Source organism: Danio rerio, chromosome 9 (genome assembly GCF_052040795.2).
Source record: "Danio rerio strain M-AB ecotype USA chromosome 9, GRCz13ab, whole genome shotgun sequence".
NCBI lineage: Eukaryota > Metazoa > Chordata > Actinopteri > Cypriniformes > Danionidae > Danio > Danio rerio.
Window position 1 is genome coordinate 43,299,544 of NC_141029.1, and position 13,668 is coordinate 43,313,211.

Below are 13,668 nucleotides of genomic sequence, written 5' to 3' on the forward strand. Positions count from 1 at the left end.
CCTATTGTTCTCGCGTAAATCCACCAGAGGCTGCTGTTGACTAATTGTTTGACTGACTGAATGACTGTGTGACTGACCAATTGACTGACCCACTCTCCTCCTTCCCTAAACCCAACCAATAGTGTTTTTTAAAAGCACAATTGACCAGCCCACCCACTTCCCCAAACCCAGTCAACAGTTTAAAAAAGCAATCCAGAAAAAAATATCCTCTACTGATTTTACCATGTTTTCAGATTTTACCACATTCTCACCCTGTTATTTACATGTTTATTTTATTTTTTGGCTTCTTTTTTGTCTTACCTGCATTCTGGAAACTTTCTTCGCTGGACTCGACCACTATCGTCGTGGTCTGCTCCTTTCTGCGTCTTAAGTCCACCGACGTACATGTCAAGCTACTGGACAAAAAAATGGTAACAGTGGGAAAGTAGTCCACACAGAGGTAAGAGGTTAGCTGATAATCATGAAAAGGAACGGCGTCATACCATCCTGCATTCCAAACTGAAAATATTGCCCTCCGAAGGGAACTTTGGAGAGAAAACAATCATGGCTGCAATATTGAATCAAACCAAAGTCCTCAAAACTGGCCACTTAAAACAGCTCCATAGAATGAAGGATTTCTAAGGGTACAATTGGTACACTTCGAACCCCTATGATGCATTGTGCAGGAAGTTGTTACTGTCGAGCACCCCTTTCCATTTAGAAGGGCTTATCCACATGCCCTTATCCCTTAGAAAATTTCACTCTATAAGGTAAAGATTTTAAATAGATCAGTATAGGTATGAGTCTTAATGCAATGCACTGTAAATCTTTACTTCTACAAATCTACATTTTGTTAATTCTGGAGTGTGATAATTTGCATAAAGGCTCCTTCCTCTTCTGAAAAATCAACAGCTAATTTGCATTTAAAGGGACCAAAAACAACATGCTTTTTTCTTACAACCAAATGGGGGCATATTTGACACTGAAACAATTATTCATTGCATTTAATCTTCTTTTTAATGTAAGGTTGCAAAAAATGTATATGGGCTGATTTTACACAAGCAAATTAAGTTTAACATTACTAAATTTAATTTGTTTGTTTAAACTCAGCCCATATAAATTATTTGCAACCACGTACCTAATTAGTAAATCCAATGAATCTTTTTTTCAGTGTTTTTTTTTCAGTGTTATTTTAAATCTCATATAAAGTCGCATTGTACGATACGTGTTCAGTGTTTGTAATTGAGCCTTCTTGCATGCTTCCAACCAGTCCTCCATCTGAATATCCTCCTAAGCGGCACTTTTGCTGACAATAAAAGGACCATGCTCCAGACTCTGAATGCAAAACGCTCACAGGGAAATCCAGCAGAAATGAGACTGCATAGCAGGCATGATCAGGAAATCAGGTTGAGGAATGAGATTAAGTCAATCAGTCTGAGTCGCATTCACACAGAGCCCATGGGGGGCTGTAATATCGTGTCAGTGACTATAATTCGGCATATGATTAAATTTCACCCTAATTCCCGTATTTGCTATGGGGATTGAGCAGTGTAATCCCTGCAGTTTGAACACAGACGGCTCCCAGAGTGCTTTGCCCCAGGGAACTCTTGTCACACATCAAGGTAGCTTTGCTTTTACGATGGATATGTTCACTGCATCAGAGCATGGCGGAGATAAATATACATTACTAACTCAGTCAGCTTAAAGGAAAAAAATCAGCAAAAAACTAAATTCTGTTATACATTTTTATTTTACTTTGTAATTGTAATTTTTATTAAATTGAAGCAGCTTTTCTTCATTCTCACTACAGCATATTTAAAATAGCCAGTGTAGTAAAATTCGTTGTGGATGTTGGAAGAAGAAGTCATACTCTTTAGGCTCATCTCTCTCCTGTTCTGGTCCACTGTCTCGCTTTTTAAGCGTCTCTTTGGCCCAGTCACTAAAGGGAAACAGGTGTTAATCATTGATTTGATTGACTCACCTTTTCAGCCGCCGGTCTCCCAATCTGCTTTTCTCCATTGTGGGGAGCCCGCATTTGTTTTTCGCAAATCTACCAGAGGCCACTGTGTACGCTTTTTGAGATCTCAAATTTCTCTCGCGAGTGCCATTTGCACCTGCTGTTCTCACGTAAATCCGCCATAGGCCGCTATTGACTGACTGACCAATGGATCTCTCTATCCACCCCTTCTCTAAACCCAACCAATAGTGTTTTAAAAAGCACTGATTGACCAGCACCCACTGACTTCCCTAAACCCAACCAACTGTGTTTTAAAAAGCAATCCATAAAAAGAGTGGCTTCAGTTTTTTGTCTAACCCGCTTTCTTACAACGGTCTTAACCGCACTCGCATCATCCCAGGCAACTCAGCTCTGCAGTAACTGTGCAAGCTTAACTGGCACTCTAGATAAACGACGACTGTACCGTCCTCACAGTGCCCATGCCGGCCTCACGCAATTAAAGAATGGGGTGGTCGTGGATCAAAATGAAGAGCAGGTGGGGGTGGAGGGTGGTCGTGTTTGGTGTCACGAACGAAAGTGAAGAGCGTGAGTTGGCGAGGACAAAATAGTTGGCGAGTTGTGTTACAGACGAAAATTAAAAGTGGGGGATGGGTGGTGGGGGTTAAGTGTCGTAGATGAAAGTGATAAGTGGGGGGACCTGTGTCCATGCCACCCCTAACAAGATGTCTCCCTGGGCAATCGCCCATATTGCCCATGCTTAAAGCCGTCCACACTGAGGTAAGCAGTCAGATGGTAAGCGCGATAAGGAATGGTGTCATAGCTCTGGCTGCAAAATTCATGATCTCCAGAAAGGTAAATAGGGCTGCGCTTTCAAAATCAGCCCATGATGCATAAATCATAAAGATTAGAATAGCTTTTAATTCAATGTGTTACTTTGGCATGTTTGAAATTTACAAATGATTTTTGATTGAAAATAATTTTTAAACCCTGAAAATAGTTACTAGAAAAAACATTTCAAAAAGTTTGAATGGCTTGTACGTTTCAGAAACCTAAAAAAGCATTATATCAGGGGTTTCCAATCTTGAGATACCCCAAAATATATAATCCTTGTGTGAAAAAGGACCAGGACCACCATCCATAAAATATAAAGATATTTATAAAGTTTCTTCAAAAAAACGGGCAGTGCAGTGGCTCAGGGGTTAGCATTGTTGCCTCACAACAAGAAGGTTGCTGGTTCGAGGCCCAGCTGGGTCAGTTGGCGTTTCTGTGTGAAGTTTGCATGTTCTCCCCATGTTGGCATGGGTTTCTTTCGGGTGCTCTAGTTTTAAAAACATGCGATATATGTGAATTGAATAAGCTAAATTGGCTGTACCGTGTGTGTGAATGCAAGAGAGTATGGGTGTTTCTCGGTGCTGGGTTGCGCCTAGAAGGGCATCCATTGCATAAAACATATACTGGATAAGTTGATGGTTCATACCGCAGTAGTGACCCCTGATGAATAGAGGAACTAAGCCAAAGGAAAACGAATGAATGAATGTTCTACATTACTCCAAAGACCCTCTAAAACTCACTTGCGACTTCCAGTTTGAAAACCCTCTAATATACTTTTATACCTTCAATTTGAGAAAACTGGTTAAAACTAGTTCGTTATTTCTTATTATTTTCAGAAATAAGAATGAAATATAGGGCGTCAAGATGGCGCAGTGGGAAGCACGATCGCCTAACAGCAAGAAGATCACTGAGTGAGTCAGTTGGCATATCTTTGTGGAGTTTGCATGTTCTCTTTGTGTTCGCGTGGGTTTCTTTAGGGTGCTCCCGTTTCTCCCACAGTCCAAAGATGTGCTTTGGTTGAATTGGATAAGCTAAACTGGCTGTAGTGTATGTGTGTGAATGAGTGTGTATGGGTGTTTCCCAGTGATTGGTTGCAGCTAGAAGGGCATCCGCTGCCTAAATCATATGCTGGATAAGTTGGCGGTTCATTCTGCTGTGGTGAACCGCGATTAATAAAGGAACTAAGCTGAAAAGAAAATGGAAATGAAATGACTAGAACCTCTATTTCTAAAGGTCAATAGAGAAAACAAGGAATTACAACAAAAAAAAATCATTTTGCAAACCTTTTTTATTCAAATTATATTTATTTGTGGAATTCTGTGGGGATGAAATACACCGATGGTTTTGACATTTGTTTTGTGGCTTAATTATAATGTACTTTTTGTCCTTCTGCTTTTTACATGACCAAATCCATAAACGCCATCAATTGACAGTAAATAGGTGTACCCATACGCCTGAGAAATGCACCATAAACAAATCCCTTCCTCCAGAAACACATACTCTACTCCAGGCGAATTACACCTGTGGTTAATTCGTAGGTGCTTAAATATCGCTGGCTGCATTTAGAATGTAAGCCAGTCCTCCAAATAGCCCTGTCAAAGGCAAAGTGCCACTGCACCGAAAACAAATTTCTGTCTGCGCGTCCAAGTAATTATGCACTGCCAACTCCCTCGAGTCAAAACTCTGCATCCAATATTCTTCACAAAGGACTTCAGGGCTGCAGCATGGGTGTGTGTGCTGCCCACGTCTTCCTGAGCGTTTCAGGGCACCACCTACATCTGAACACTATAATGACCAGTGTCCTGCCCACCGCCTGTACACACACCACGTTAATGAACTGTAATCAGATCTCGGGCCCCTGCTGGACCAGGCTGTGTGGGTGGAGCTTCTACCACTGGCAGAGTCTGATTGCCGCCCACCAATCCATCCATTTTCTGCACAGCATGGCTAATGAGGAGCCATACAGCCAATCGATGGGCTCCTTAAATAGAGGAGTCGAAATAAAGGGATTAATCGAGGGTCGTGGAGGATTGACATCGCTCTAAGGCTTAGGTTGTTTGGAGCATGAAGGGATGTGAGGTGAAAAATGCTATGGTTTCTACCAATATATATTATTATATTATTATTATTTTTATTATTATATATGGGTCTGGTAATAAATATATGACAGAAATTATAAGATGTATGAATTAAAGGTGTACAGTATGTATGCAATATCTTAAAATGGTTCCAGTGATGCTATAGAACCGTTTTTGGCCTGCTAAATAACCTTTCAGCAAATTAAAAGATTTCAGTAAATAAAATAAAAAATAAAAATGTTTTAAAGGTGTATTTACTGCACTGGTTTAACAAATTAAATTGTTCTCTGATATCCACATAGTAGGTTTATGGCTTCGATACATTAAAAAAATCTCCAGAAATGGTTTTATAAGCTCTTTTATTACTTCATAAAATACCCATAGAATCAGAAGGTCCATGATTGACCATATATGGTTCGTGTTGTGAATATTAATGAGCTCAGCTCTGACGTCTTGCTCTTACAGACACACACACAAAGCACGATGTATGCTGAACACAGATAAATATACACCCATCAGAGTAACGTTAACCTACTTTGCTCACCAGATCTGTTGTGGATAAAGGCTAAATTTTAATTAAACTTGACAAAAGAGAGTGATAGAGATGTATTACGTTGTTTTTTGAAGCTACAGTCAAAGAAAACACAGCCAAGAATTAATATCAACCTTTGCATGAACATATGCATCAAATTTAACCATAAACATGATAAATTAACAAAAGATGCAATTTGAAACTGTGAGTGAGTTGGAAACTGCACTTATGCTGTCTTAGCCCTGTAATTTAATGCACTGTAAACAATTTGGTGCTCACGTTTTCAAAATAAAAGTCCCACATACATAGTAAGTGAAATATATGCTTAAAATAACTAATGAAGGAAAATTATGACTATTGCCTCTCTAGAAAATGTTTGGCTTATCAAACACAGCCTAAGACATGCATATTAATGATTTCAGAGCTTTTATGATCTCAGAGCTGCTCTTGATGACATGGCTGCTCATCAGGTCCGGATGAATGACCTAAAGTAGGCATACATGCAAATGCAGAGGTCTGGGCCCATGAGTCTCATCAGTTTGTTTTGTCCTTTGATTGGCCCTTTGTCTAGGCTTTTACACTCGTGGAATTTACATGAAAACAAGGAAACAGTGGTGTCTAAGGCTCACATTTATGCCCCTTTTCATATTCTGATTTTTTATTGTTCTACTGTGCCTTCGGATGACCAGATTTTCATTTTAGGGTACCTTTAAAGAACAACTTATTTCCAAAATTTAAAGAGATAGTTCATCCGAAAATAAAAATGACCTCATCATTTACTCTCCTTTGTGAGATTTTAAACTTTGAGTATTTTTCTTCTGTTGAACACAAAAGGAGTTATTTTGAAAAATGGTGAATGATGGAACACATCAATTTTCATAATATGAAAGAAATTACAATGAAAGTCAAAATAAGGTGCCAGACCAGCATTCTTCAAAATATCTTCTGATGTGTTCAACAGAAAGAAAGGTTAAGTAAAAGACTTATCATTGTAAACTGCCCCTTTAATTTAATGTCAATTATCTAAAGAATTTTCTCCTCTATCAGGAATGAATTTGTTAAATGTTCTTCATGGAACATTAAATATTAAAACTATTATTTTAAAGAGTGTAGGCCTGTAGTCATGGCTTAATTTTTAAATAGATAATTTCGGGAATAAAACCAGAAAATAAAAAATTACCATGACTGATGTCCTCCACACAATTTCAGTTTTTCCGGAACACAACGTTTAAAAACGTTTAGTACAATTTTTTATTGAAGTTTCTGAACGCTCTTTAATTATTTTGTGCAATATACGTTGACGATATGGGTCAACAATGGATAAAAAACAAACAATCATGTAGGTACAAACATAAATCTTATGAAACATCAATATCCAGTTTTTGGCGCCATCTTGTGACTGAATAATACACAAGCGTATGCTTCATTCAGCCGTTTTTCTTTCTGCAAGTTTTAAGTTTGCTGAAAGTACAGTTAATATTACAGCTCAGATCAATGTTTTGATTCCAATTGTTTACTTTCGTGCCAAGTAGCTGTTTAAGAAGTAGTATAATAAAGTTGTATATAAATAATGAATATTTGTTTGTTTTTTTCAGAATCAAGTCCTTCATTCTTCCCTTCTTGTCGTGCTGCTAACTTTATTTTGAGAGAACAACCTCGTATAGATTTACATTATCCCTATTATTACATGGCTATTAAAATACTTATAAAGTTATTATTATTACTTAACTTGAAATTGCTTAGTGGTTAGCATTTTCGTCTCACACCAAGAAGGTCACTGGTTCGAGTCCCAGCTGTGCCAGTTGGCATTTCTATGTGGAGGTTGCATGTTCTCCCCGAGGAGTCCTCCGGTTCCCCAAAAGTTTAAAGACTAGCGTCACTATAAGTGAATTGGGGAAACAAAATTGGCCATAGTGTATGAGTGCATTGGTGATTGTGAGAGTGTATGGGTGTTTCCCAGTACTGGGTTGCAGCAGGAAGGGCATCCGCTGTGTAAAACATTTGTTGGAATAATTGGCGGTTCATTCCACTGTGGCGACCACTGATGAACAAATTAGGCCTACTTATTTGGTTAATTTTAAAAAAGCAATTACATTTTTTTTTTTCAAAGTGATAAGTGTAGAACGTATTTTTGAACCAAAGTCATGGTCTCTTGAACCATTTATTGTATGCAAAAGAGCTGCATGAACATTCTTCAAAACAAAACTGCCTATGTGCTCCACAGAGACTCCAGCAGTGCTTTGAAACGACATGAGGATGAGCAAATAATGACAGAATTTATACTTTTGGGTGAACTTTAATTAAAACAACAACAGCACGGAGCGTTAAAACACTGAAGCGTTCCCTCAAGTAAAACCTCCTCCTCAGCATCTGCACCGCTCACACTTCTGACAACAAAGCAAACAAGAGTTGACGCTCCGTTTTTAATGACCCGCATCTCAGGAATATAATAACTCTCAATATGTTCAGCATAAAGCAATAGATGAAATCACACAGCATAACATATTTTCCAAAACACCCTGTATCTTAAGATGGAATCGTCTGTGTTTTTTTCTTCTTCTTCACGTTTGATGTTTACCAGACGGCAATTAAAACAAGCTCTGCTGAGGATTGGTTCGCCCCACTCATCCGCCTACCTACAGAAAGACTGATTTTTTTTCAGCTTTCTGCTCGTGTCAATCACCGTTCTTGCTCTTTGCAGCCTAGCAGCAGCCTACCACACTTGCCTCCTTTAGGAAACAGAAAAGAGAAGAAAAAAACAAGCATAAGCATTAAAATAAAAACGAAGAACAAACTGTCAATCTTCCAACTCACAAAACAAAGATCACAACATCACAAATAGGCTGCCATTTAAAAAGATGTGGCTGCTGAACATGTGACCTCTTAAAATAATCACAACAACAGCAAGATCAAGAAATAAAGCTATGTTCATGGGAGCAAAAGCCTTATTTACCTTCAAAGTTCTGGGTGTGGGACGGGCTTAAGTGCACCAACATAAGGCCCGGCTCTGTGGGTGTCAGATTTTTAGCCCACTAATCACAAGCTCAGAAGTCCTTCTCTCTTTTGGAGAGGCGCTCGTCCATGGAAATCCAGTCTTTGCCAAAACCCCTCTTTGAAGTAGACCGCATGCAGTTGTTATGATGAAACTTGTGTCTCATTTTGAAACTTGCGTGTCATCCGGTGACATAAAATAAGGAGAAACAAACAAAAAATACTTTGGAAATTTAGAGACGCTTTGCACGCTTTTGGTTATCTGATGTTTGCACAGATATTGAACTGAACATTGATGTCTTAGCTGATCTTGAAGAGGTTTGCAGTATGTCTGTTTTCATTTTAATTAATGTTACGTTCCTTTCTCTTTTTGGTTGGGGAAGGAAAAAAAAGTCAACTAAAACTTATAATTTAGGGGAAAGAAGAACAAATTATTGAATTATGTAAAGATTAAATAAACAAAATTGAGGGAACACTTCAGTCCCCTGCCTGAGAAATGTGAAACAACCACAAGAATAAAATTTAATCTTTTATTTTTTGTTCTCATTAAAATAAAACTTAGGAAGCAAGTCTTTGGGAGAAGGATATACCAAAACAACAAACAAAACAGGAACTAGCTAAGGAGGAGTAATAAATAACATATTGAAGTAAAAGAAAATAAATAAACAACAAAAGCTTTCCTCAACTCCCTTACTCTAAATAAACAGAGACAATATAGCAAATTAGCTCAAATGGAATTGAAGAATCATTTGAACAGGGCTTTAAAAGAATCGACTCTTTAAATCTGAACAAACAAATCGTCCATCGATTGTTCAGACAGACAGTTTACTTTAATTACGGCTATTGCTATCAAAATAGAAACCTACACAGCAAAATATGGGGACCCAAAACAACTCTATGGGTGTTAATATCAACCCTTTGAAAGTGTCTCATGGGGTCCACTCAAAACAGAGTTAAATCAACACTTTCAAAAGGGTTGGCACATTGACACCGAAGTAAGGGTTAATTTTAACTCTGGGCAGAGTTAAAATATGTAACTATATTTAACACCCCCTGGTGTAATATATTGTTATTTTATTCAACTCTCTTGAGTGTAAATATGGTAAAAAGGTCAAATAGACTGTAAATTACAAAATAAAAAACATTTTATTTGAAAACATTCACCACTTCAACAATTCATTCAGTTTTTAAAATGCAACAATGTCAAATATGCTTTAAATGTTTTATTAGTACAGACAGTATCAACAAAATATGTATGACCATTGCTCAAAAAGGCTGTTTCAGTCCTTTGGTCCAAACTTGATGTTTCATCAGAGCCATTTGAAAGTTCAATATAGCGTCACTCATAGTTTTCTTCTGAACGCATAGTTTTCTTCTGAAATTACATTTTAAACAACTTGACGTGCAAATCTTTCACTTCTGGTGTTTCCTTGTTCCTCCATATCAAACACAGCAGTTTAAATGAAGGTACAAATGCTGTAAACTTGTGTGAAAACAAACTGGAGCTAGGAAATCTCATCAAGCATGTCCTGTGAATGAAGTGCTTCCCAGCCACAGGATGACCTTTTTATCCATGACGATGTAGCAGCTGCTGATCGCTCGTCTGGTGATTCCTGATGCACGGATATAGGGTACTGCTCATCTAAGAACTCTTCAAGACTCCAGCATGACTAAGAAAAATGTTTAAAAACAAATTGCAATCAAATTCTATGATATATTTAAAAGAACATTTAAAGTAAATGAAACATTCAAGAAATCTAAACTCACCTTTTGAAAATCTTCATGATGATCCACAACTTGACTCTCCCAGCTGGTTGAGGTGACAGGATATGGAAAAGTAGAAAAAACACATACATCACTGTTGGATCTCCAAAAACAATTAGGTTAACCACTATGACTAGAACTGGAAAAACAGGCAGCTGTCTGTCCAGAATCCTGAATTTAACACAACACTTGGAGCAAAATTTAGAGGAGCTTGAAATCTTTTATATCATTTAGTGATGCTGACTTCCCCAAAATATTGGCCACAGTGTAAAAAATATTCATAAACTTACAGTTTTCTGTAAGCGTGTGCGTGCATGTGTGTGTGCGTGTGTGTGCGTGTGTGTGTGTGTGTGTGTGTGTGCGTGCGTGTTTCTTTACCAGATTCAACTTGTTAGGCCCTTTCAGGTCCAGTATTGACGCCACCTTTCCTGGAGTCTAGCAGATGTTTCAGGTCCAAATATAATCTAAAATATTAGGATAAGCAGAAGAGGAAAAGTGCAAAGCAAAGAACAAAACATTATTTAAGTAACAGTTCACCCACAATACAAAACTTATCACCTTCATGTCATTTGTTATTCTCTAATGCTCTAATACCCTCTTAGCTTATTGTGAAACAAATACAGAACTTTATCAAACATACCTTCATTATTATCACCACATATGACCAAGAAGGTGTGCTTGGTCATTTCACCAACTCTGGAAATACACCATCCGTCTCTAATCAGCCACTGTCACAGGGTCTTGTGTTATTGTATAGAGAACTGTGGCTGTTAAAAAACAACAACACATTAGTATCTAACACATATGCATAACCTTCAGATAAAAAAGAGAGATGAACATCACAAAGTTTGCCTCACACTTTTTCAGATATCTTTTGATTCAGATGCTGATTATTGATAATAAATCTACAAATCAAACCTGTATCATCATTAGGCTGCTCAAATATGAATCAGTTGATTAATTTTACAGACAGGTGGCTGTTTACAACGCACTAAATTGTCTTTAATAAAACGGAAATGTTGTGTACAGTACATGCTAAGTTTAGCCTACAGTTTTAAGCACAATATCATGTGGGAGAAAAAGCTTGACTAAGATGTTCCTGACTACAGAGATAGCCTAACTTACTAACGTCAGACATCCCGAGTTGGGAAAAGTCATTTTCGGGGGATACAGAGTTGATTTGCGGGAGGTAGCGGGAGAGATGAGAACCTGAAGAGCAATGAGATGAGTTGCGCGCGACGTACCTGAAGAGCGGTGGGGGTGACTTGCGCGCGACGTACCTGAAGAGCTGGGAGGGATGCGGTGGAGAGGGGTGTGCAAAGTGTTTAATGACCGGGCGGGAGACGCGCGATTTCCAGGAGATTATCATTCATTTGCGGGCATCTACTTGGGCATCTGGGAGTCTCTGTGCATTTGCGGGATAACGTTAACGTTAGTCCCGCAACTTCTGGGAGACTTCTGTAACGTCAAATGTCTGATAAAGTGCAAACGCGGTCATTTAAAGACATTAATGTTAACATTCCGACTTTAATGGTTGTCAACACTTAATACAATTCAAGCGTAACTGTTACGTTATCACACGAGTCTATGGACTAACGGTAACGTTATATGGACGGCCACGAATGAACCAGTTTAAAAGGGCCGCGGTGTTTAAAATAACCAAATTAACATACACTAATAACAAACAATCATATGTTTCAGTCAGGAAGCCTTTTACAAGTAAGCATGTTCATTTACTCACCAGATATGTTTTAGAAACTCTCCAGAGCTCATGGAAACCGTCCTGTGTTGCCGTTAGCATCCGGGCAGAGTAGGCTAGGTACTCCGGGGATTCCCTCGCTAGTTTGCTTCGAATTAAAGGAGAAGTGTCGATTTTATTTTACAGATGGGTAACAACGCACAAAATGGCATTAAGCGTGACAGAAATGTGTTGAACATGTACATTTGATGTTATTATGCACTATGTATGCGTGAGCATATACAAAAACATTCTTGAAAAGAAGTCAATAGTAATGCAGTTAAGCTAATGTTAGATACACTAACGACCATGAATGAACCGCAGAAGTTTAAAATTGTCACTCCATTCTAAAGTTATTAACTTAACAATATGTTTACAACTGTATTTCCTTAAAGAAAGTCAGTAAAATACCAACATTTAGGTAGTTTGACTCACCAGTTGCTGTTCTAAACCTCAGATGGAAAATGGCGTCTGGAAAATTCTTCAGTGACTGGGGCTGCATGAATTCCCGGATGTTGGAAATAACACCACCAAGTGTTGAAAAGATAACTCCTTGATTTCGCACTGAATAAAATAAATTTTAACTCTTATTATATTCATTTATCAAAATCTAACTCTTAAACGTCAACACTTTACTCTGAAATGCTTCAACACCGAGAATTTAACTCTGATGAATTTGCTGTGTATTTATGTTTAAGCAGGGTAGCAAGATCAAAGTTTAAGACATGAGATTTATAAATATGCACAGGCACCTTCCTTTATACGAGATGACACTTCATTGACTAATCTAACAGAAACTAATACCAAACACAAACACGCATTCACACAAGTGTAGAGAAGAGTAAAGTAAAGTAAGAGTTTGAGAGAGTGTGATGATGGAAAAACCATAGATTTTGTAAGACCAAACCAAGTGAATCAAAGATAATCAATTGAACCCTTCTATGGTCTCTTTAGGGTTACATTTAGTTTACACAGTTCAGTGGGAATCTGGAGGCGTTAATTGCGTTCTTTATTTTTGATGTGAAGAACTTCCTCTGTTGAGTACGGTTAGCTGGTGGTCAGTTCTTTGTCCTCGTAAAGCTGAGATCACACTGGGCTTTTCCTCCCATAGAGTTTTATTCATACGCATACGAATGCGTCAGACCGGAAACGCAAGGTCATGCGTCAAGTTTCGGTGCAAAGTTTAAGCTTGGTGAACTCTGACCTGCAAAATCACATCACTTGACTGTGTGAGACCAATCGAGGATCCAAACATGACCTCTTTGGACAGAAATGTAAAACATGGAGCATTCGCTCGCTTTTTTAAATGTCTAATAAACTTGTTTAATCCCACCCCTCTTCGCAGCACCATACGACAGAATTTCGCACACACAGAGCTTTAAGCCGCCTTTCCACTACACACGACATTTAGGGTGCTTTCACACCTACACTTTTGTTTCGGAACGTATCTCGTTTGCCCAGTTAGCGTGGTTCGATTGGCATATGTGAACAGGGCAATCGCGCTCTGTTTCGCGCCAAAGTAATCGCTCCGAGATCGCTTGAATGAGGTGGTCTTGGCTCGATTGAAACGAACCCTGGAGCGGTTCGATTGCAGTGAGTAAGCGATCCGATCCGAGCGCGGTTATATCACAGTGTTTTATGGATATGTAATTGGCTTACGGCTATATGAAGAGAGAATTCTGAGTAGGGCGGGAAGTTTCGCGAGTCTCCGGATGCCCGCAAACGAGTGATGATCTCCCGGTAATCTCGCGTCTCTCTCCCAGTCCTCAAATAGGCATCGTCGCGCACCCTTCTCACC

General features: G+C 38.6%; 2 long non-coding RNA genes across 2 annotated transcripts; both read right to left on the reverse strand.

The window, feature by feature from the left end:
* Nucleotides 1-7,653: 7,653 nt before the first annotated feature.
* Nucleotides 7,654-13,668, reverse strand: LOC147835379 (uncharacterized). The gene is made up of 3 exons (XR_015499797.1): nucleotides 13,530-13,668; nucleotides 8,331-8,542; nucleotides 7,654-8,106 (listed from the first exon to the last, which is right to left on the reverse strand). It is a non-coding gene; the product is annotated as an uncharacterized LOC147835379 (long non-coding RNA).
* LOC137496499 (uncharacterized) lies at nucleotides 9,496-12,331 on the reverse strand. The gene is made up of 6 exons (XR_015499795.1): nucleotides 12,306-12,331; nucleotides 11,874-11,979; nucleotides 10,773-10,899; nucleotides 10,511-10,596; nucleotides 10,136-10,178; nucleotides 9,496-10,038 (listed from the first exon to the last, which is right to left on the reverse strand). It is a non-coding gene; the product is annotated as an uncharacterized LOC137496499 (long non-coding RNA).